Raw genomic sequence first — 22,415 nt, forward strand, 5'->3', positions numbered from 1 at the left:
GCTATTGTTCTGGCCCACTGATTTTATTTTTTAAGTGAAGCTGTTCAAGTATGATTTATTTTAATGGCCTTTAAACCAACAGTTCATAATCCCATCTGAAACTTCAGAGGATGACACTTATAACTTTCTATTTCAAATCTTTGGTTAAATAGAAAAAAAATTCAATTTTCAAATAAGTTTCTGGTAAATTTTCTCTCACCATATATTGTACCTTTAGTTTGATGTAGATAATTTTAAGAATAAAAGATTAATAGGATTGGAGAGTTGATACAAGGATGAAGGTCGCTTGTTTTATATGCAACTGCTGCATCCCTACCCTATTCCCATTCTATCCTTAACACTACATGATGAACACCTCTAGTAGAGTAGTAAGCTCTGAGCTATCATCCCCAAAAGTTTCAAAAAGTAATAAATATATTTTACAGAATATGTGGCTACATGACAGCTATTTTTTATAGGAAGTATGAACTCTGAACATGAATCTCTTGCTTTTTAGATCCTTTATTAGCTCTTTTCTTTTTCTCATTCCATTTACCACTGTAGGATAAGAGATGTGATGAAAATTGGAAAATAGTAATTTATGGAGAAATCTTGTGTTTTATGCTTTATGAAAGCAAATTATAGAAAATTAGTGTTGTGACAAGATGATACTATTTTGATGAATAAAATCATTGAAAAGCTATCAAGTTCCACAGTCACTGAGAAAATTTCTTTTATTTCTATTCTTCATTTATATTTTTGATTTCCTTCCAAATTAGTCTCTACCAAAGAGTGGTAATTAAGTAGATAGGATTTTGATCTACCTTGTAAACAATAAAAATACTTACTACTCAAATTTGCACTTGCTAAGTCTATGTGCATTAATTTTCTGTGCTACAGAAAGAAAAACCCACGCTTCTCTGATTTCTCCTTAATAAAGGTGGGTACTTGAATGCCAAAATAAAATTATTTAAAAACTTCCCAAACATGTATGAACTCCATAAGCAGTTTGCAAAAGAAGTGTAATTATTGCTTTGATGATTGAGTTCAGGTGCACTTGACAGGTTAAATTATTTATATATCTTTTTTTTAATATAATTTTTATTTTGATCATAGTGGCTTACATATTGTTGACAATAATATTTTAGGTACATATTTACATAAAATCAGGGGGGATTCCCATCCCCAAATTGTCCTCCCTACTCCCCCGTTTCTGTCTTACCTCCCATTTCCCCTTAGATTCCTTAGTACAGAGTAGTAAGTCACAAACAAATTTTTGCCTTTAGAATTTTAAGGTTTTAGGGTAGGTAATTTTTTATGGTTCAAAAATCTGAAAAAGTCCTTCAATTTGTAGTGAATGCTTTTTTTTCTTTTTATTGTGGCCAAAGTGAATTACAAATTTTACACAGTGATATTTAAGGTACACAGTGACAATAAATGAGGGCCTTTCCACCACAGTGTTGTCCTCACTTCATCCCTGTTCTCAAGCATATATCCCTTATCTCCCTCCTTTATCCCCCAGAATGCTAGTGTAACTAAAAGCATATATGTTAACACTAATGTAAACCTTTTTTTTTTTTTTTTTGCAGTTCCAGATATTTTTACTAGTTGGTTTCTTACTAGTGGATTCAAAGGAGCACTGTAAAAGCAATGTTAGTGTGGCAATTATCGTTTGCATGGGCCCACCAAAGTATAGGGTCATGGAAAGGAAAAACTTTGGCCTAAGTACAAGGAGACCCTACCCTGAAGTTTCCTGACATAAGACCATTTCTAGGTTCCAGGCGTGAATTCTTGTCTTATGCCACCATTTTCCGCCTTACTTTTTCTTTTCTTTTCTTTCTTTTTTTTTTTTTTTATGGTTTTTGGGCCACACCAGGTGATGCTCAGAGATTACTCCTGGCTATACTCTCAGAAGTCGCTCCTGGCTTGGGGGACCATATGGGACGCTGGGGGATCGAACCTTGGTCCATCCTAGGGTAGCGCTGGCAGGCAGACACCTTACCTCTAGCGTCACCATGCCGGCCCCTGTTTTCCTCCTTACTTTTATTTTTTGTTCCTTCTCACTAAAAAAAGAATAAATACTTTATGATCGGGGCCGGGCGGTGGCGCTGGAGCTAAGGTGCCTGCCTTGCCTGCGCACGGACCGCGGTTCGATCCCCCGGCGTCCCATATGGTCCCCCAAGAAGCCAGGAGCAACTTCTGAGCGCATAGCCAGGAGTAACCCCTGAGCGTCACAGGGTGTGGCCCAAAAACCAAAAAAAAAAAAAAAAAAAAAAAAAAAATACTTTATGATCACATTTATATGTGAAATGCCAACAAAACAAAAACAAAAAACCAATCTCAAATGTGAACGACCCTCACAAGGAAACACCCCACATCCTGAATTTATAGACAAAGAAGTAGATTGGTGTTTATCAGAATGTGTGGGTGAAACTTGTGAAGAGGCTTGAAAGGTACAAACTCTCAACTATGTCAGTTCTGGGGATGCAATGTGCATTGTGGTGACCAGCATTAACAATACTGCAATGTGTATTTGAAAGATGTAAAAAGAATTGATCATTCAAGTTTTCATCACTAAATAAAAGGTGACTGTTAGTGGTGATGTGGATTAATATCTTTTATAGGTATTATTTAACAGTATATAGAAATATCAAGTAATCTTACTGAAAGCAATTAAATGCTATATCTGAACAGAAACAACAAAAGGATCTATTCATATTGGTTTTTTTTAGAAGCCTTCAAAATTTCTTAAGGCATATACAATCAGAAAATATTAGATTTTCTTCACTGTTTACAAAAATGCAACACATTTTACAAATGAAGTAAGTCTTGATTTTTTTACATAAATTACTTTGGAATTATTTTGTAATCATATATGATTTTTATTTTAAATTACTGTATAATATTGCTCTACATCAACGTATCATGATTATATTTAATAATTTTCTTATTTCTAGGTGTTTAAGTCTGATAATTTTACTAATAAATTGTATTAAAATATTTATCTATACATAAATTTCCAGAATTGGAATTGTTTTATCAAGATTAGAAGTATTTAAAAATGTAAAGATATTTCTCATTTGCAGATATAGGAATTGTGATCATTTTAAGATGTCTCACCAAAGCATGTATGGAATTTTCGCTCGATCTTACCAGGAGGGTAATGCTATCAACCTTTTCTATTTTACCAATCTGATAAGTAAGAAATAATCAATTTTTAAAAAAAAATATTGAGGTCTCTAGTATTATTCAGAGATCTGGGGTCATGCTCAGTGATGATAAGCCAGCTGGACTAGGGTTAGCTAGAGATGAAGATGGTACACTTCTTCTTGTAGTTTGGAGACCCATCAGGTCTCTTATAAATGATGTTCAGTGAATCAACCATTTGGTATCATGGAGAGAGCCAAAGTCACATGCTTTTAACACATGAACCCTATCAGATATATTATGGCCTTCTAAAGAAACCATTTAAATTATTTTTTAAAATTCTGAGTAGGTGAGAGATGTGTATATATTATATAAACATAAACATATTTTATATAATATATAAATATATAATATTACAATATAATAAATAAATAATACAATATAAATAATATAATATTATTTTGTTTTTGGGTCACACCTGGCCACACTTAAGAGTTACTCCTGGACCTGCACTCAGAAGTTGCTCCTGGCAGACTCAGAGGACCATATGGGATGCCGAGATTCAAACCAGGGTCCGTCCTGTGTTGGCTGCATACAAGGCAAACGCCTTACCTCTGTGCTATTGCTCCAGTCCCAAATATTTTATATTTCTCATTAATTTTAGAGCATTTTTATATGTTATGCCTTTTTTAGTAATGTACAGCTATAATATGTTTTAGATATGTCATTTATGTTTTGCCTTTTGATAATAAGCCAATATTTTGTTTATTTTCAGGAAGAATTGATGAGTTCCTTTTCTATTTTACATATCTGCTTTTCTTTTATAACTTAGTTCTATTACTCCAGTACTAAGATCTTGGCATATTTTTTAACAGATAAAATTCTAAACTATTTTTATAACCAAACTACTTTTAACATATGAATAATTTTCTTTTCTACTCAATAATTTCTTATTTAGTTTTAATTAAAATATTATTGTTTAAGTTGATTTTTAAAATTCAATAGTTGGCATTTATTTAGAATAACAGTAGATTTTAAATCAGCACAGCAAATTTTTATGATGTCAAATTTTTTCTCAAAAATCAAGATACTGATTTTTTTCAGTTCTAATATATTTTGATGTATCTTGTAAGGGTATTTAAATGTACATAGAATCTTTCTGCTCAGAAATAGCTCCTGGCAGGCACGGGGGACCATATGGGACACTGGGATTCGAACCAACCACCTTTGGTCCTGACGGCTGCTTGCAAGGCAAACGCGCTGAGCTATCTCTCCGGGCCAGAATCTTACACATAGGTTTATGAACATTGAATTGTGTTTATATTGTTTCATATTTATTTTAATGTTGATTTCTAATCCTTATTAAGGCCTTTCTAAGTTTTTTAATTTAGTTTTCTTATATATATGAAATCATAGTTTTCCGATAAATAATTTTTATTTTTTCCTCTTTTCTTTCTATAGCTATAATTTGTTTACTGTTTGTATAATTGTTTTGTATCTAGTAATCAGTTTTAAATTTTATCAGTAATAATGAGCACTTTTTTTACTCCTGACTTATGGAATGTTTTCAGTATTTTTTCATGAAGCATAAAGCTAAGTTATGGTCTAATAAGATGCATTTTCTTTTGTAATGTAGGCTTCCTCACTAAGTACCAGTTGAAGTTGGACACTTATATTCCCTTAGTAAATGATATATCAGCCCACTTTGTATCAGCCCACCTTATATGATTATGTGCTCTCTTGTACTGTAAATGAAAATGCTAACTGCCATTTCTCCCCACATTCTATTTTCTTTGCTGTTTGGAATCCAGGATTGGTAGCAATGTATCTTCAGCCATGTAGATGACAGCACAACTCCCAGAAGTAAAAAAAATATCCAAGAGGAAAGATTCCTGTGCCTCAGAATGTCTGGGAAGATTGCTTCACTTAGCAGCCTTTCCACATTGTTACTTGGCAAGACAGTTTTGTTCTTTAATTCATAGTATTGTTAGGCCACTTGTTAGATAACCTTTCATACACACACACACACACACACACACACACACACACACACATTTATTTATTTATTTATTTATTTATTTATTTATTGGTTTTTTTGGGCCACACCCGCATTGCTCAGGGGTTACTCTTGGCTGTCTGCTCAGACATAGCTCCTAGCAGGCACGGGGAACCATATGGGACACCGGGATTCGAACCAATCACCTTTGGTCCTGGATCGGCTGCTTGCAAGGCAAACGCCGCTGTGCTATCTCTCCGGGCCCATTTTATCATATTTTTAAGTATGTTGTTGTTGATGTTCGTCATAAGTAGGTTTTTCTTTAAATTGGCCAATGCTTCGAGACTACTCTGAGTGTAGACATCAGGGTTCACTCCTTGTTGTGAGGGGCCTTCGGGTGTCAGGAATCTAGTCTGTGCCTTCCAGATACAGAGATGTGCATTATTTTTCTGAATTATCACACAGATCCATCTGCAGTGGTTTTGAAGGTCTTTAAAATATTTATGGATATTGTAGTAAGAAATGTACTTTGGTAAATTAATGTAAATTATATTACAATATTTGACCACCGTTCCCTTCCCTGGGTGTTCCATTTGATGCACACACTGATCATTCTTTCAGAGAGTTTATAGAAGAGTTACATTGATCTTCATTCAAAGGAGTAGATAGCTTTTGTTTTGTGCGATCCTTCATCAACCTTTGATATCAGTGTTTGTAGAGAGAATAAAATGTTTCATCTGATTTTGTGTTTGAACTGTTTTAAGTTAGTGGAATTCACTGTTTAGATTAGACTACATTTTTAAAATATGTGATCTTCTTTGTATGATTAATTTTTTAAATAATTTTATAGAGACCAATATGAAATACAAGCCTTCACAATTGTATTTAAGGTACATAGTTACAGTGAATTAGCACAATTCTCACCACTAGTGTTGTCCTTCCTCCGCCCCTGTTCCCTGCATGCATCTTCCTGTTCCCTGCATGCATCTTATACCTCCACCCTTAACTCCCTGGACTTCTAGTGTAACAGATGCCTTTTGTTGTAGTGTGGATCTCTTGATGACTAATATTATTTTTACAAAATTACATATTTATTTTTCAGATTTTGCATATAGTTGAATAGAACAGTTTCTTCTATTTTTACTTTTTTATTGTTTTAGCCCCCCCCCCACTATTGCTTTAGCCCTCCCCCATTCCAATCTTATTTGAATTTAAATGTCTGCGTTTCTTTTCTTATTTCCTGGGTTACATTCATTCTCTCTTCTTTGTACATTGAGGTTTTTTCCCACTCTCCATACCAGAACAAGTTCTTAAATGAGGATATCATCTAAGTACTTCTGGTGATCACGCCCATTACTGTTAGGGTACTAAGTGGTCCTGAGCATCTAACTATAGGGCTTTCCTTGTCAGGCTAGATGTCATTAAGAGTGGCCCAGGTTCCTGAGAACTGACTCTGCATATTGTATTATTGCAAGAAATAAGTTTGTAAATTTATTAACATTCATTTTTCTACAACTTCTTTGTATATTTATTCATCTTCTTTTACTTTTTCATTGATTTGTTGTTTGTTTTTATTTATATATTTGTTATGCTCAATAGACTTTAATTGTTTACAAATTTTTAATAAAAAATTAAATACTTTACTTTCATCAGTGCTTTAGTTATAGCTAAAGATATATGATGGTTCTAGTTATGTTATTCATATTTCAGAAATATTAGTTTCTATTTTCCTTAAATCAGGACATATTTCAGAGGCAATTTAAGGATTTCCAAATGAGGGGTGAGAGCGATAGAACAGAAGTTAGGGTGATTATCTTGCATGTAGCCTACCTAGGTTTGTTCCTCCGCATCTTATTTGGTCCCTATAACCTTTCCAGGAGTGATTCTTGAGTGCAGGGCCAGGACTAACCCCTGATCATCACTGAATGTGGCCCCAAAGGTTATAGAATAAAAAATTCCATACAAGAAAAATTATTTTTTGATTTATTAATTTATAGTAGGATAATTCTTCACAAATATTTATAAATTCATAATGTAATTAAAAATGAGATATATGGGGCCAGAGAGATAGCATGGAGGTAAGGCATTTGCCTTACATACAGAAGGACGGTGGTTCAAATCTTGGCATCCCATATGGTGCCCTGAGCCTGCCAGGAGCGATTTCTGAGCATAGAGCCAGGAATAATCCCTGAGCACTGCCGGGTGTGACCCAAACCTCACCCCCCCAAAAATAAGATATATATTTTTGTTCTAGAATTTGAATCCAAGGCCTCACACAGGTGATAATATGCTTATTTTAACTTTTACATAAAGTTATTTGTGTTTAAACAAATATGGCCTTTAATACTTTTACTATGTTCTCTTATATCCTGAGAAAAGAGAATTGGTCTTTTCTAAATATGTATTTCTGTTTTTCCCATAAGTTCCACCTTATGAATAAAATGTGACATTACTATTATTTATAATTTTTTCTAAGCATTGCATGGCATAGAGTTAAAGCTTGTTTTTATCATTTTGGACTTGAATTATATCTTATGTGATATGAAGATCAAGACCATCTGCTTCATTTCCAAATGACTCGTATATCTTTGCCTACTATATGAGATTGTTTTTAATCACTATGATTAGATTTAGACAGTGATTTAGGTTTTAATTTCTGGTTCAATATTCAAAGTCTTTTCTTTTAATAAGTTAGACCTATGATGCTGATAAAACAGATGTGTTTATTTGGGACTGTTGTATGTTAATTGTATCTTTATATTTACTTCATATTCTTAAGTTTTGTGTTTGTTTTAAATATGATTTTGAGTTTGTTTTAAAAATTATTCCATACATTATTTTATTACTATTTATTTTATCTTTATTTTTATTTTATTTTTTACATTTATTAAATCTAATGCCCCATATTCTCTTTTTTATTATTTGTTTATCTTATAGTGAACTTTTTATAATTTTGGAGTTTTTCATTACTTTTTGTTGGGTTCTGACTTCTCATGTTTATTCTCTTATTGAAATTTTATTAAAATTTTTATTTAAATCAATGTGATTTACAAAGTTATTCAGAATTGAGTTTTAGACATAGAATGTTTCAGCACTAACTTCACCATCAACGTTACTAGGATATATCCCATGTCACCTCCTAACTCCCACCCTCAGCCTGCCATCATGATAGGTATCCATTTAAGTTTGGTTGCTAAAATTTGAGTTTTGTGATTTCAGTGTTGCTGACTCCATAGCTTGGATATTTAGTTATGTCCTTCCTTAACACCGCTAATATACCTGAATTCCCCTGATGCTTGTCTCCCATTATTTCAAATCTCTATTTATCCTCTTCCACTTTATTTCTTTCCATCTCATCATTATATTCTGGGACCAAGAGTGTTCTAGATAACCACCATTTAATCCATTGCATTCCCTCATGAGTTATCTAAATACCACATATAAGTGAAATCATGTATTTATCCTTTTTTTTTTGACTACCTCTATAACATACTTCCAGTTCCATCCATGTTGCAGACAATTACATGATTACAGTATTCCTTAAAGCCATGTAGTATTCTGTTGCAGATATGTACCACATCTCATGATCCATTCATCTGTTGTTGGACATCTAGGTTGATTCCAACTCTTAGCTATTGTACCGAGAATTGCAATTAGTACTGGTGTGCATATGTCCTTCTGAATGAATTTTTTTTGTCCTAGGGATAGAAACTCCAAAGTGAAATTACTATGTCATATGACAACTTGATATTGAGACCCTCTGTACTATTTTTCATAGAGAATGAATCAGGCAGCATTCCCACCAGCGTTTGATAAGAATTCTAGTTTCATCACCTCCCCACAGATTATTCTCAATGTTTTTGATATGTGCCATCTTCACTGATTTAAGATATCTATTACCTTGATTTGGATTTCCCTAATGATAAGTGACCATTGGTCATCTGTGGTCTTTTTATAGAGCTATCTATTTATTTCTACTTACCATTTTTAGATTTTTATTTTTTAGATTTTTGGGAAGTTAACATTTGGAATACTTTGTATATCCTAGTTATCAACCCTTTAACTGTTGTGTTGAGGGAAAATATTTTCTCCTACTCAGTGTTTCAGTTTTAACGCATGCTTCTTTTGCCATACAGAAATTGTAGTTTGATGTAATCCATTTATTCAGATTGATTCTGTAGTTTTTACCATTGGCATTAATTGTTGAAGACTCATTTTAGATCTTGATGTTGGAGAATTATGCCTATGTTTTCCTCAATGTACTTTAGAGATTCAGGTCTAATCTCAAGGTCTTTGAGCCAGTTTTAATTGACTTTTGTGTAAGTTGTGAGATATCGATCTAGCTATAATTTCTTTTATGTCTTCATATCCAGTTGTCCCAATACATGTTGTTGAAGAGACTACCTGTATTCCATTTCATGTACTTGATTCCTTGGCCAAAAATTAGTTTACCATGTACTAGGGAGTTTGTAATTGGATAATTTATTCTGACCTTTGGTCAGGTAGTCTGTCATTTTTTCCAATACCATGCTGTTTGATCATGATGGCTTTGTAGTATTCTTTCAAGTTAAGTAATATGAGGTCCCCCAGTTTCTTATTTTGTCAGTATGTTTTTGATTATTTAGGGTCTTTTATGATTCCATAGAAACTTTACATAAAATGATGCTGTGCTACCAAACTGTCCCCTCTATCTTACATTTTGGTGGTTATCATTTCTTTTTCCTTCCTTCCTTCCTTCCTTCCTTCCTTCCTTCCTTCCTTCCTTCCTTCCTTCCTTCCTTCCTTCCTTCCTTCCTTCTTCCTTCCTTGCTTCCTTCCTTCCTTCCTTCCTTGCTTCCTTCCTTCCTTCCTTCCCTGCTTCCTTCCTTCCTTCCCTTCCTTCCCTTCCTTCCTTCCTTCCTTCCTTCCTTCCTTCCTTCCTTCCTTCCTTCCTTCCTTAATTCCTTCCTTCCTCTTCCTTCTTTCATTCCTTCCTTCCATCTTTCCTTCCTTCCATCTTTCCTTCCTTCCATCCTTCCTACCTTCCATACTTTGTTCCTTCCTTCCATCCTTTGTTCCTTCCTTTCTCCTTTCTTTCATCCATCCATCCTTCCTTCCTCCTTTTTTCTTTCTTTCTTTCTTTCTTTCTTTCTTTCTTTCTTTCTTTCTTTCTTTCTTTCTTTCTTTCTTTCTTTCTTTCTTTCTTTCTTTCTTTCTTTCTTTCTTTCTTTCTTTCTTTCTTTCTTTCTTTCTTTCTTTCTTTCTTTCTTTCTTTCTTTCTTTCTTTCTTTCTTTCTTTCTTTCTTTCTTTCTTCCTTTTTTCTTCCATCCTTCCTTCCTTCTTCTTTTCTTTCTTCTTCCATTCTTCCATCCATCCTTCCTTCGTTTCTTATTATTTATTTTATTTTATTTTATTTATATTTACTTGGCCACTGGCCACACCCAGCAGCATCAGTAGTTAATCCTGTCTTTGTGCTCAGATATCTCTCTTGGCAGTCTCAGGGGACCATATTGGATGCCAGGGATTGAACCCAGGTTGGCGCATCAAGGAAAATGTCTTAACTGCTGTACTATTTATCTGGTCCCCTCTTTGTTTCTTCTTAGTCTCAGAATCACAAAGAATTTTTCAGTTCACATGTCACATATATTAAATTCAACATTGCTCTAATTTCTGTTTCATCTTTCTCAGTCAAGTTTGGCCATTTTATTTCAAAAGTGCACTGTGATATTTGTGTTCACAATAAGTGCTTTTTGAAACTATCTTATTCCTAAAAATGTCAAAGTTGCTTTGTCATACTCAGTCTTCTTTAAATATTAATTTTTAAAATATTTTAAATTAATATTTACATGATGAAATTTGCCTCTGCTGAGATTTTTTGGTTAACTATTCTTCAGTTTTTAACAACTTTATTGCATATTAAACTAGAGTGTTTCTCAGCTCATGTAAAATAGAATAATATTTAGGATGCAATCTTGAAAACTTCCAACCTTATAGTAACACTGTAACTTGTAAATCATATATTAAAGCCATATCATTTCTAGGACTTAAGAAGTAGAAACATCTTTAGAAAGTGTTAAGTGGGGGCCAGAGAGAGAGCACAGTGGCATTTGCCTTGCAGGCAGCCATCCCAGGAGCAAAGGTGGTTGGTTCAAATCTTGGCGACTCCATGTGTCCCATATGGTCCCCTGTGCCTGCCAGGAGCTATTCCTGAGCAGATAGCCAGGAGTAACCCCTGAGCACTGCCGGGTGTGGCCCAAAAAAGAAAAAAAGAAAAAAAAAGTGTTAAGTGACTTACAGCTTTAGAAAGTGTTAAGACTGGAACATTTAATTCTTTCTATTTTGTGTAAGAGAGAAAAGAAAATTTAGAGCAGTGAAATTACTTCCTTAGGGAAATACTGATAGTTTATGGCTGAAATGGTAATAGAAGCGACAACTTTCTTTCCTTTTCAATTTTTTTTTGTTCTCTCTGATTTTTAAAAGGTTTTTAAGAAAATTATTCTTTCTGATAGGGAAGTCATAGGAATGGGCCTAAGGCAAGGGCATAGGAATCAGGAAAAAAAGTATAAACAATAGAGGAAAACAGTACTGGTCAATGTACTGCCAATTTTGAATGTCCCTGCACTGATATTACAATGTGGGAACTTCATTGATGAACAAGCGTATGTTCACTGCCTTGAGCACAAACATTATCATTCAATGCTAGTTTTAAAAATAATTCACAGGTTTCTATTTATTATAATAAATGTGTGATTCATACTCTTTGAAATTCAGTTAATTGTTATTTATTGATGTTCTTTTTGGTTATTTTAGTGTCTTCTCCTCCCATGTGAAGTAATACACCTTACTAAAATCAAGTAATTTGTTTTTTATCGCTGATGATGCTATTTTTATAATGATCCTTGGATACCTGAGAATATCCTAAATTGTTGAAAATAAAGATTGGGAACTGCCACATTGGAAACAGATTGCCACAGTTACTATGGTTACTGTACTTAATACTGTCACTAATACTTTTCTGAGGTATTTGTATCTGTGTTTGGTGGTAGATTAGACATTTTGTATTCCTATTTGGTTGATATGCTCATTTTTCAATCTTTTATGCACAATAAAATATGTGCATTTTAATTTGATAGATATTTGCTGAACAGATCTTTTTGTGAGAAAAATAAGCTGGTTATAGAAAGTAACCACTAGTTCAGCATTGCCTAAATGGAACTTTTCATTTACTTTCTTTTGTCATTTTATGTGGAAAGATAATGTATATATCATGAATAAGAATTCTGGAACTTGATTCTTGTCCTGAGTACATGTTTCCAGGAATGCATGCAACCAGACTAGGTGGCTGTATATGGTGTTTGAAATGAAATTTTATTTGTGTCACGCTTGGTCTTTAATCTAATCCCTTAATGCACTCATAGCCATCCAGAACATTAAAGCCTCTCTTCATGCTTTTCAGTATAAAGCACCCACTGTCACAAATGCTGTGTACTCCCAAATAAATCCAGAAATTTTTGTGTACCATCTATAACTCTCCTTTTGCTACAATAAAGTCTTTCTACAAAATTTTTTGTTTGGAGTTCTTGTTAAAAATATTAGTGGTGCAACAAACTTGAATATATCCAGGATCTGGAAAGATAAAACATGGGGCAAAGAGTATGACTAGCATGCAGCTGACCTCAGCTGGGTCCTTGGTATTATATGGACCCCAAACATTTTTTACTGTAGCTCCAGAGGTGACCTGAATACTGCCAAGGTGCCCTGGTTAACACTCACATTGAAGGTTCTAAGAAGCACCTCATCCTTAGGCTCTTGCATTGAACTGCCCCATGTGAATAGAAATGCTGAAAGTGAATTCCCTATCCCTTGAGCATCATTTGGGAACCTCTTCATTCCAAGAATTGTCCAATTTCAAGAATTGGAGCTTTTTATATTGAGATAAAGCGTTTTCAGAGTTCTCTGCAGCCTGAAAGAAAGCTCAGAGGACTAGAACACATGATCCACTGCTAGAGCTATGGGTTCCATCACTGTCTCTTCATGGTCTCCAAACAAAGCAGCATAATCTAAAAATTCTTAGTGTAATTTAAGTAAAAGACATGGAAAGGAACATCACTTGCAACAAGGAAAATGATTCTATGAGGAGATTATATTTAAATACATATTTGAGAATGAAGAGTATTTTTATTGAGGTCCTCATTACATACTACAGGTAGTTTAGAAAGCATAGGTTATCAGGGGAGGGATAAAATGCTACCTATTTATGTGAATATCATTTGTGTATTCCTATCACTGATAATATAATTTCCTAGGCTAATGCACAGTTGTCAAAATATTATATGAATATGAGTATTTTTGTTTGTTTTTGTTTTTGGGACACATCCAGTGATGCTTAGGGGTTACTCCTGGCTATGTACTCAGAAATTCTCCTGGCTTGGGGGACCATATGGGATGTCGGGGGATCAAATCGCAGTCTGTCCTAGGCTAGAGCAGGCAAGACAGACACCTTACTGCTTGCGCCACCACTCTGGCCCCTGAATATGAGCTGTTTAAAAGTTCATGTACTAATTGATCACCAGGTTAATTCATTTTAGCTATTGCCTGGCAGTTGTTTTTTTCTTTCTTACTAACTGTAATTCTTTCTAAATCTGAAATTGGCCAGTGGTATATATTTGATTGACCTGTCCTGAAGACAATTTTAGTATCATTCATTAAATATTCTCTTTATTTGGGGGGGTTGGGGCAAACCCAATGGTGCTCAAAGGAATATTTTGCTATGCCCTCAGAAATCACTCTTGGCAAGCTCAGGGGAGCATATAGGATGCCAAGGATAGAACCTTTGTTAACTATGTGCAAGTAAAAGGCCGTACCCACTATGCTATTGCTCCAACCCCCCAAATATTCTCTTCTGCTAATCAGTAAGATCTTTAAGTATTAGACAGAGAAATAACTATGCCTCCATTATCTTAAAAGAAGATTTTTAAGGTTTAATTATATGGTTATTTGCTGCAAAGAATAATTATTTTTGGTGTTTTTGGCCACACCCATTTGATGCTCAGGGGTTACTCCTGGCTAAGTACTCAGAAATTGCCCCTGGCTTGGGGGGACCATATGGGACGCCGGAGGATCGAACCACAGTCCTTCCTTGGCTAGCACTTGCAAAGCAGACACCTAACCTCTAGTGCCACCTCACCGGCCCCTGCAAAGAATAATTTTAAGTGAAGTAATAAACATTCAGAAATTAGAATGTAATAACTAGCTTTACACTTACTGTCTGATGTTTTGTTTCCATTATTTTTACTATTATTGTTTGTCCCCTAAAAGTTCTTACATTTGAGATGTGGAAAAGAAGTAATTAGGCCTTGAAATCCTTCTGAGGTGAGAGAGGTATGTTTTATTGGTCAGTTCTAATACCTTAGAACACCTGAATATAAATCTTTGAAAGTATAAAATCACCACAACCACCTTTTAGAAAGGTTATATTTTAGAATTATCCATTTCATAGTCTCCAGGATTTCTAATGAAGAAATTTAGTTCAGATAAAACTAGCCATATTTAAAATTTCAGGAGTATTTGAAATTGTGAAAATAAAAACTATTATGAACAATTTTATAACCATGGTGTTTAAAGAAAGTAATTAAAATAAAAAAGAGGGTGTACCCTTATGTATATCAATGATTACTTACAAAATAAATCCCAATTTACTTTACAGATGGGAAAGTTAATCTGTGATATGTCTGGGTCTCTGTTCAGGGCTCATTCCTGGTGAATATACTCAGGGGAACAAACTAAAGTTGATCCCATCCCATGCAAGACATGTGCCTTAATACTTGTACTGTCTCTCTTTATTGTTTCAATCTATATTTGTACTTATTTAAAATGTTTTTGAAATTTTAAATATAGCTATTTGTTCATGATTGAATTTCAATCATACAACATCCTCCACCAGTGCATATTTTCCTCCATACCATCTTAGAACAAAATAATTTAAAGATGAACAAGATATTTTGCTTAATATGTGCCAAGAAAAAATGTGTGTACATAAGAGACTGTGTGTGGTATATATGTGCTTGTTTCTAATCTCTGAGTTTATGATTTTTTAAATAAATGCAATTATTATTTTGATAGTGAGGGATGTGTTTTTGGCATGATTAGTATGAGAAAGGAGACGTCAGCACAGGCTTTACTTTACTTAATTCTGTGAAAATTAGAAATTTCTCATGGAGCATTATAGGTAACAAATGATGAAACCATCACCTGAAATTTCATTGTTCCTATGAGAATTTGCTAGAATGGGTTTATAAAACATAAGAATGAGTTAATAGTTTAGAAATTACAAGACTCCTTCCATATGCAGATCCTGGCTCAAATCCCAGCACCATGTTTTTCTCCGGATCACCACTTACTCCTGAGCACAGAGCCAGAGTAAGCGTGGAGTACCGCTGGGTGAATCCCCCCATGTGAGCCCCTCTCCAAATATCCCAAGACACATTTAATAAAACATCTGCATTTTAGTATACTTCTTGTGGATTTTTAAAAGACTTCTGTCTATAAAAGTATCTATCAACATTCACTTTGAAGATATGCTGTATTTTCATATGAGATATGCTTATTTGCTTTATATGAAATTTACCTTGTTTATTTTTTAATTGCCATTGATGGTAGGGCTCCTGGCATGGGAGGCACATATATTTGAGTGGTTATTGAATTAATGATGTGATGTTCTATTTTATTTTATTTTTATTTCTAAGAGAATATTATGAAGATGGTCTCATCCCTAATTCCAGAAATGAAAAGATGGCAGAAACTAGGAGAAAATTAGTCATTCAGATCTGGTGGACATTAGATGCAGGGCTGACAGCTGAGAATCTTCTCTTTTCCTCATCCATCTTTGGTTCTTTACTTGCTGACTACTTGTGATTTTAATGACTAAATTTGAAAGTAAAGGAATGTTTCATATGTAACGGGACAAAGTCCAGGGCTAATCTTTTAGGGCCACTATAGTTTCTTTTGATGGATGCATGTAGTTAAGCATACAGAACTGAGAGAGGAAAGCCAACATTTTTATTTTGTTCCACCAAATATGTGATTTACATATGACTAGAAATTACAAGGCAGCAGTCTGTGAAGCAGGTGATAGGCACTCCACCGTCTGTGCATACTCTGGCTGTCTGGCACCCAGTCTTTCCAGATTTGGTGCAAGTGGAGCTTCTGTTTAGGAAAATTTACCAATTATTTTTTCCCTTGAAAGATGATCTTGGCTTTGTTTCCGCCTCCTTACATTAAATAAGAAGTTTTATACTTGCCAATTTATTACACCAAAAGAATGATGTATAAGCCCTTCTTTCTATAGACTTCTGTAAAGGTGTTTGGACATTTGATGTAGTGGAGTACTGTTAATACTTTTTATTCTGATACTTATTAGAATATCTCAAGCCTGATTCCTAAATGCCCTTTTCCTTATACATGCATATCTGTAGTCAAATAGTGGTATTTTCTATAAAAATACTTTTTGAGATTGATTTTTTTTAAATAATATCTTTATTTAAGTACCATGATTACAAACATCTCTGTAGTTGGGTTTCAGTCATAAAAAGAACACCTCCCTTCACCATTACTACATTCTCACCACCAATGTTCTCAATCTCTTTCCTCCTCCTCTTTCTGCCTGTATTTGAGACAGGCATGATTTTTTTTCTTTCATCCTTTAAAATATTTTCTTGTACAAGTATACCACTTTTGATCACATCATCTTACTCCATTGCTCATATCTCTTTCTTTCACTGACAAATTTTGTAACTTCATTCCTGGGAGTAGTCATCCTATTGGTTGGTAACTCTACCTAAATTTACTGCCCCCATCTGTGTGTCTGTGTGTTTGATTATTTGTATCTTGTACTCAGACCATGAGTAGCTATTTGAGTATTCATGGAATTATCTTTTTTAATAATAATTTCTTTATTTAAGCCTCATGGTTACCAAAAATGTTCCTAATTGGGTTTAAGCCATAAAATGCACATCCCCCTTCACCAGTGCATCTTTCCTGCCAGCAATATTCTCTATGGCCTTCCTTTTCCACACTTTGCTTGCCTTTGAGACAGGTATTTTAAAATTGCCTTTATTATTGTCATGGTAGTTGTTAGTGTAATTATTTCTCTAACTGCACTTACCACTCTGTGGTAAGCTTCATTATCATGGGCTGGTTCTTCCAACCCTTATCTCTATTGACTCTGGGTATTATTACAAAACTGTCTTTTATTTTTGTTAATTCCTACAGATGAGTGAGACTACTCCGTTTACCTCTCTCCACTGACTTATTTCACTCAACATAATAGTCTTCATATTCATTCATGTATAGGCAAATTTTGTGACTTAATTTTTTCTAATAGCTGTGTAATATTCCATTATGTAGATGTATCACAGTTCATCAGGTCTTTTCTGTGCTTTATATTGAATATTTTGATGCTTTAAAACTTCTTTTGAAAATTAATAACTTTTTAATAGTTACATAAATATTAGTCAACTTATTTCATTAATTTTGTTTTTCATTAAAACCTGGGTTTTATTAGATCATAACTACCTGGTTTCAGCCTCTATAGCACCTATACACAGACATTAAATCTCATTACTTTTGGATTTTATTCTAGAATTGACTTGTTCATTATTAACATAGCTTTATCTATACATATAACTTTAGAGCATTTAGTAAGTAAATTGCTAGTCCTTAAATGTCCTATAAATAGTTAAGGGAAGTTATAAAGGCTAACAAATTAAATCTGGAGCTATTCAAGGGAAAAATATGAAGATAAAAATATTAGGAGAGATGAAACTATTTTTCCCCACTTGAATAGTATCTTTATGCCAAGGCCAGTATCATGTTAAAAGAAAATGTACAAAATTGGTCTAGTAATTCAATTTCAGAAGAATATGACTTTGTCAGGAAGGTTTGCTATATTTGCATGAGAAATATTAAAGAGTTCAAGAGAAAGATGAAATGTTTGGGATAATCCTCCCCTGTGTTAGGAAATCTAAGTGTCCCAAGTTAAACACTTCTGTTTATCCTTTGAGTGTTAAGTCTGTTAATGAATATTGTCAAGTAGAACATACTTCCCTGAAGTTAGATTCTTGACTTTTTATACAGCAAAACTATTTTTAAATTAAAATATATTATTGAGCTATGAAAGGCACCACTTTTAAAAGATATCAGGTAATGTGTACCTGATACACTAGGAGAAAAATGTATTGTCCTAAGATCCTATTACCTTTATTACAGGGAATTGCTCATATAGCTTCACTTTCTCAAAAATACACTTTACAAGTGAGTGTTGGAAATCTTTAGTAATGCATATTGCTCTCTACATTACCCAAAAATATATGGGTAACAACCTTATTGTACATTGTAATGCTCTAAGTCAGGACTGGGTAACCTTATAAATTAGCAATAAAATAATTGGTTTTGGTTTTTATATTTTGGAAGACACCCAGCTCTACAAAGGGCTTTCCCCTGGCTCTGTGCATGGGGATCATTCCTGGTGAGCTCATTGCACCATATGATGTGCTTGGGATTGAAACTGATTCAGTAATTTGCAAAGGAAATGTCCTATCTGCTGTACTACTCCTAAGTCCCCCCTGAATTTTTTTATTTTTCATGGAAGAAGCTGTCCAACTCAGTGCCACTGTATTGTAAAAATAGCACTAAACAATTAACTGATAAGTGTGATTATATTACAGTGAAACTATTTATAAACAAATTAAATTACCTTTAATAGGCCTACAGTAATAATATATTATTTTAATAATAATGTTACACAAATAACTTAAGAATGTGAAATATGGGGCCAGAGCAGTGGCGCAGACTATAAGACGTGTTTGCCTTGCATGTGCTAACCTAGGATGGACTAATGTTTGATTCCCGGTGTCCCACATGGTTCCCAAGTCAGGAGTGATTTCTGAGAGCATAGCCAGGAGTAACCCCTGAGCGTTACCGGGTATAGCCCAAACACAAAAAAAAAAAAAAGAAAAGAAAAGAAAAGAAAAGAATGTGAAATATGAACATATCATGATCTAGTGAAGGTGTTGGACCATTGGATTTATTGTCACTTAGCCAATTTACTCCCCATCTCTTCCTGGTATACTGAGAATGAATTTATTTCATGTTCCCAACTATGTGAGAGAAGAATCATGGCAGGAAAAGTTATTTTCTCACTTGACTATTTCAGAGTGGGAAAAATGTCTAAAGCAGTAAGAGTTCTCTGTCCCACATAGAGGATAAATGACGTCAGCATTTATGAAGTCTTAGTATTTTTTTAGGTACAACTAACTGAATCGTGGCTCACTGATTTGTCTCAATGTTAAATGCTCATCTCTTAATTTTTGCTAGTTTCAGTTGTTAGTTTTGGGGCCACACCTAGCAATGCTATTTGTGGCTCTGCTCAGAAATCACTGTTAGTGGGCTCGGAGGACCATTTGGAATGCAAAGTATCAAACCCGAATTGACCTTATGCAGCCCTACCCCCTCTACTGTTGCACTGGCTCCAAGTTTTACTTTTTAACCAGACATAATCTCTTTGTATTACAGAAAAGAACTGAAAATGGAGAATTCAAAGAACCCAGTGAACAAAAAAGCAGCCATTTGGTGAGAGTTAGAGGCAGGGACTGTGTAATTTTTTCTCTCTTCCTTTCTTCTCTTTCGTTATGTGCTATGCCATGTTTCTCAATTCAAGACCATGGCGTGATTTTTGTTTGTCTGTTTTTGTTTTTGTTGGTTTGTTTGTTTTGTCTGTTCTTTGAGGTGCTTATCGATATAGCTGGAGCCCTCACTGGATATTTGATACTTCTTTTGGTACTAGTGGAGTGTTTCACCTTCTTTTTCTCCATCTCCCAACTTGATGATAAGAGCCTTTAGAAGGACTCCGTCCATTTTCGGGGTATTAGACTCTTACCCCAGTTTATCACTTTTCTCTTTTTCAAACAAAACCACGCAACTTGAACTAGCTAGTCCTGCCTCCAGTTAGAGGGGGAAATAAGGGAGGCATCAAGACCAAACAGGTGCAAGACTACTAAGTAGTGGGTTGGATACAGAGGGGACCACATATTCTAGCCGCCCTGGGGTGAGGGAAAGGGAAATGGAAGGTAGGACAGAAACGGAGGTGTAGGGAGGACAATTTGGTGATGGGAATCCCCCCTGATTTTATGTAAATATGTTCCTAAAATATTATTGTCAACAATATGTAAACCACTATGATCAAAATAAAAATTAAAAAAAAAGAAAAAAAAGAAAGATGAATATCAAGCTTCCTGTGTTTATGGAGCTTATCATATTGTTAAAGGAGATATGTAAAGAAACAAAGCATAATTGTCAAAATAAGGGGTGTGTGCAGGATTCAAAATTAGTTCATAAAAAGTGCTATATTCATGCAACTTAGTTTGATTTTTGTAGATTACAGACTCTAAATCTAAGAGTCAATTTAAATTTCTTCCCCTTCACAGATGTTGCTATGTCCTTTAATTTCTTTTCATACTGTGAGGAGGCAACCAGAGTCATTAAAAAACAAATACTCTACTCTGCTACTGCCAACCATTTGCAAAAAACTTAACAGTATATCAGAGTTTGAATTCCAAATACTGTTTTTGTATAAATGGATTGGTCTTAATACCTCATTTTATTTAGGTAAATGACTATCATTATATTTTCTTCTATAAAATACACCAAAATATATCCAAAAATTTATTATTCTTCTGACAACTCAGAATTCATTAATACTAAATACTAATTATCATTCCTACTATTTGTATAAAACGTTGATAACTTTTACTTTTTTCTCTTTTGTTCCAAGTATCAGTAATTTTTAGCATATACTTTTTTGGGGGTTGGTCAACAAAGCTGTGTTCTAGACTTCGTCTTACTTAGATCTTTACTCAGGGATCATTCCTGATGAGGCTTGGGGAACTAGATAAGGTGCCAGGGATCTAACATGTTATACTATCACTCTGGACCCAATTTAAAGGTAATTTGGGCAAAATTATATGAAATTGATGATAACCAGAGGTCTAATATGTTAAATTTTTGTCATTAGTTAGTTGCTTCTTACTAAGTTCTTAGTCCATATTACTCAAAAATATGACCCATAAAATTATCAAATATTATGAGTCATGGACTATAGGGTTGCTCGCTATGTTATCAAAAAGCTAAGTAAATACCAAGGGTACTGTTCTAAACACATTTTGTCAACAATTTAATTGAGTTATTTATTTATTTATTATTATTTTTTTTTTTTTTGGTTTTTGGGCCACACCCGGCAGTGTTCAAGGGTTACTCCTGGCTGTCTGCTCAGAAACAGCTCCTGGTAGGCACGGGGGACCATATGGGACACCAGGATTCAAACCAACCACCTTTGGTTCTGGATCGGCTGCTTGCAAGGCAAACGCCGCTGTGCTGTCTCTCCAGTCCCAATTGAGTTATTTTTATATATGGTACTTTTCCATATAAAATTCTATGGTTATGAGAAAATATGTTTCTTGAAACATGCTAGCATATTTTAAGGTATTCAATGCATTGGAGTTGGTTATGGGAATTTTAATTTTTTATTGATAGATGACAGGAAAGATATATACATAGTATATGAAACCTAAAATTTACTAGTTATACTAATATTCTTGTTTTCTATTGGGCATCACAAACTCTGGAAGCCATATAATGCAAATTAGTATATCAGTTGTCTATATTTATTCTAACTAGAAACACTTTCACCCTTGAGTATGTATATATTTTCATATATACAAGGAGATACTTGAGATATTAGATATTAGATGTTTTTTTTTTTCTTGTAAAGTTTTGTCAGTGCCTTGTATATTTTGGAGATTAGCCCCTTATCTGATGGGTATTGGGTGAATAGTTTTTCCCACTCAGTGAGTGGTTCTTGTATCCTGGGTGCTATTTCCTTTGAGGAGCAGAAGCTTCTCAGCTTAATATATTCCCATCTGTTAATCTCTGCTTTCACTTGCTTGGAGAGTGCAGTTTCCTCCTTGAAGATGCCTGTAGTATCAATGTCCTGGAGTGTTTTGCCTATGTGTTGTTCTATAAATCTTATGGTTTCGGTCTGATATCGAAGTATTTAATCCATTTGGGTTTTACCTTTGTACATGAGGTTAACTCGGGGTCTAAGTTCAATTTTTTGCAAGTGGCTAGCCAGTTGTGCCAACATCACTTGTTGAAGAGGCTTTCTTTGCTCCTTTATCAAAATTAGGTGATTGTATGTCTGTGAGTATTCTCAGAGTATTCAAGCCTATTCCACTGATCTGAGGTCCTGTCTTTATTCCA

The sequence above is a fragment of the Suncus etruscus genome, chromosome 4 (genome assembly GCF_024139225.1).
Source record: "Suncus etruscus isolate mSunEtr1 chromosome 4, mSunEtr1.pri.cur, whole genome shotgun sequence".
Lineage (NCBI taxonomy): Eukaryota > Metazoa > Chordata > Mammalia > Eulipotyphla > Soricidae > Suncus > Suncus etruscus.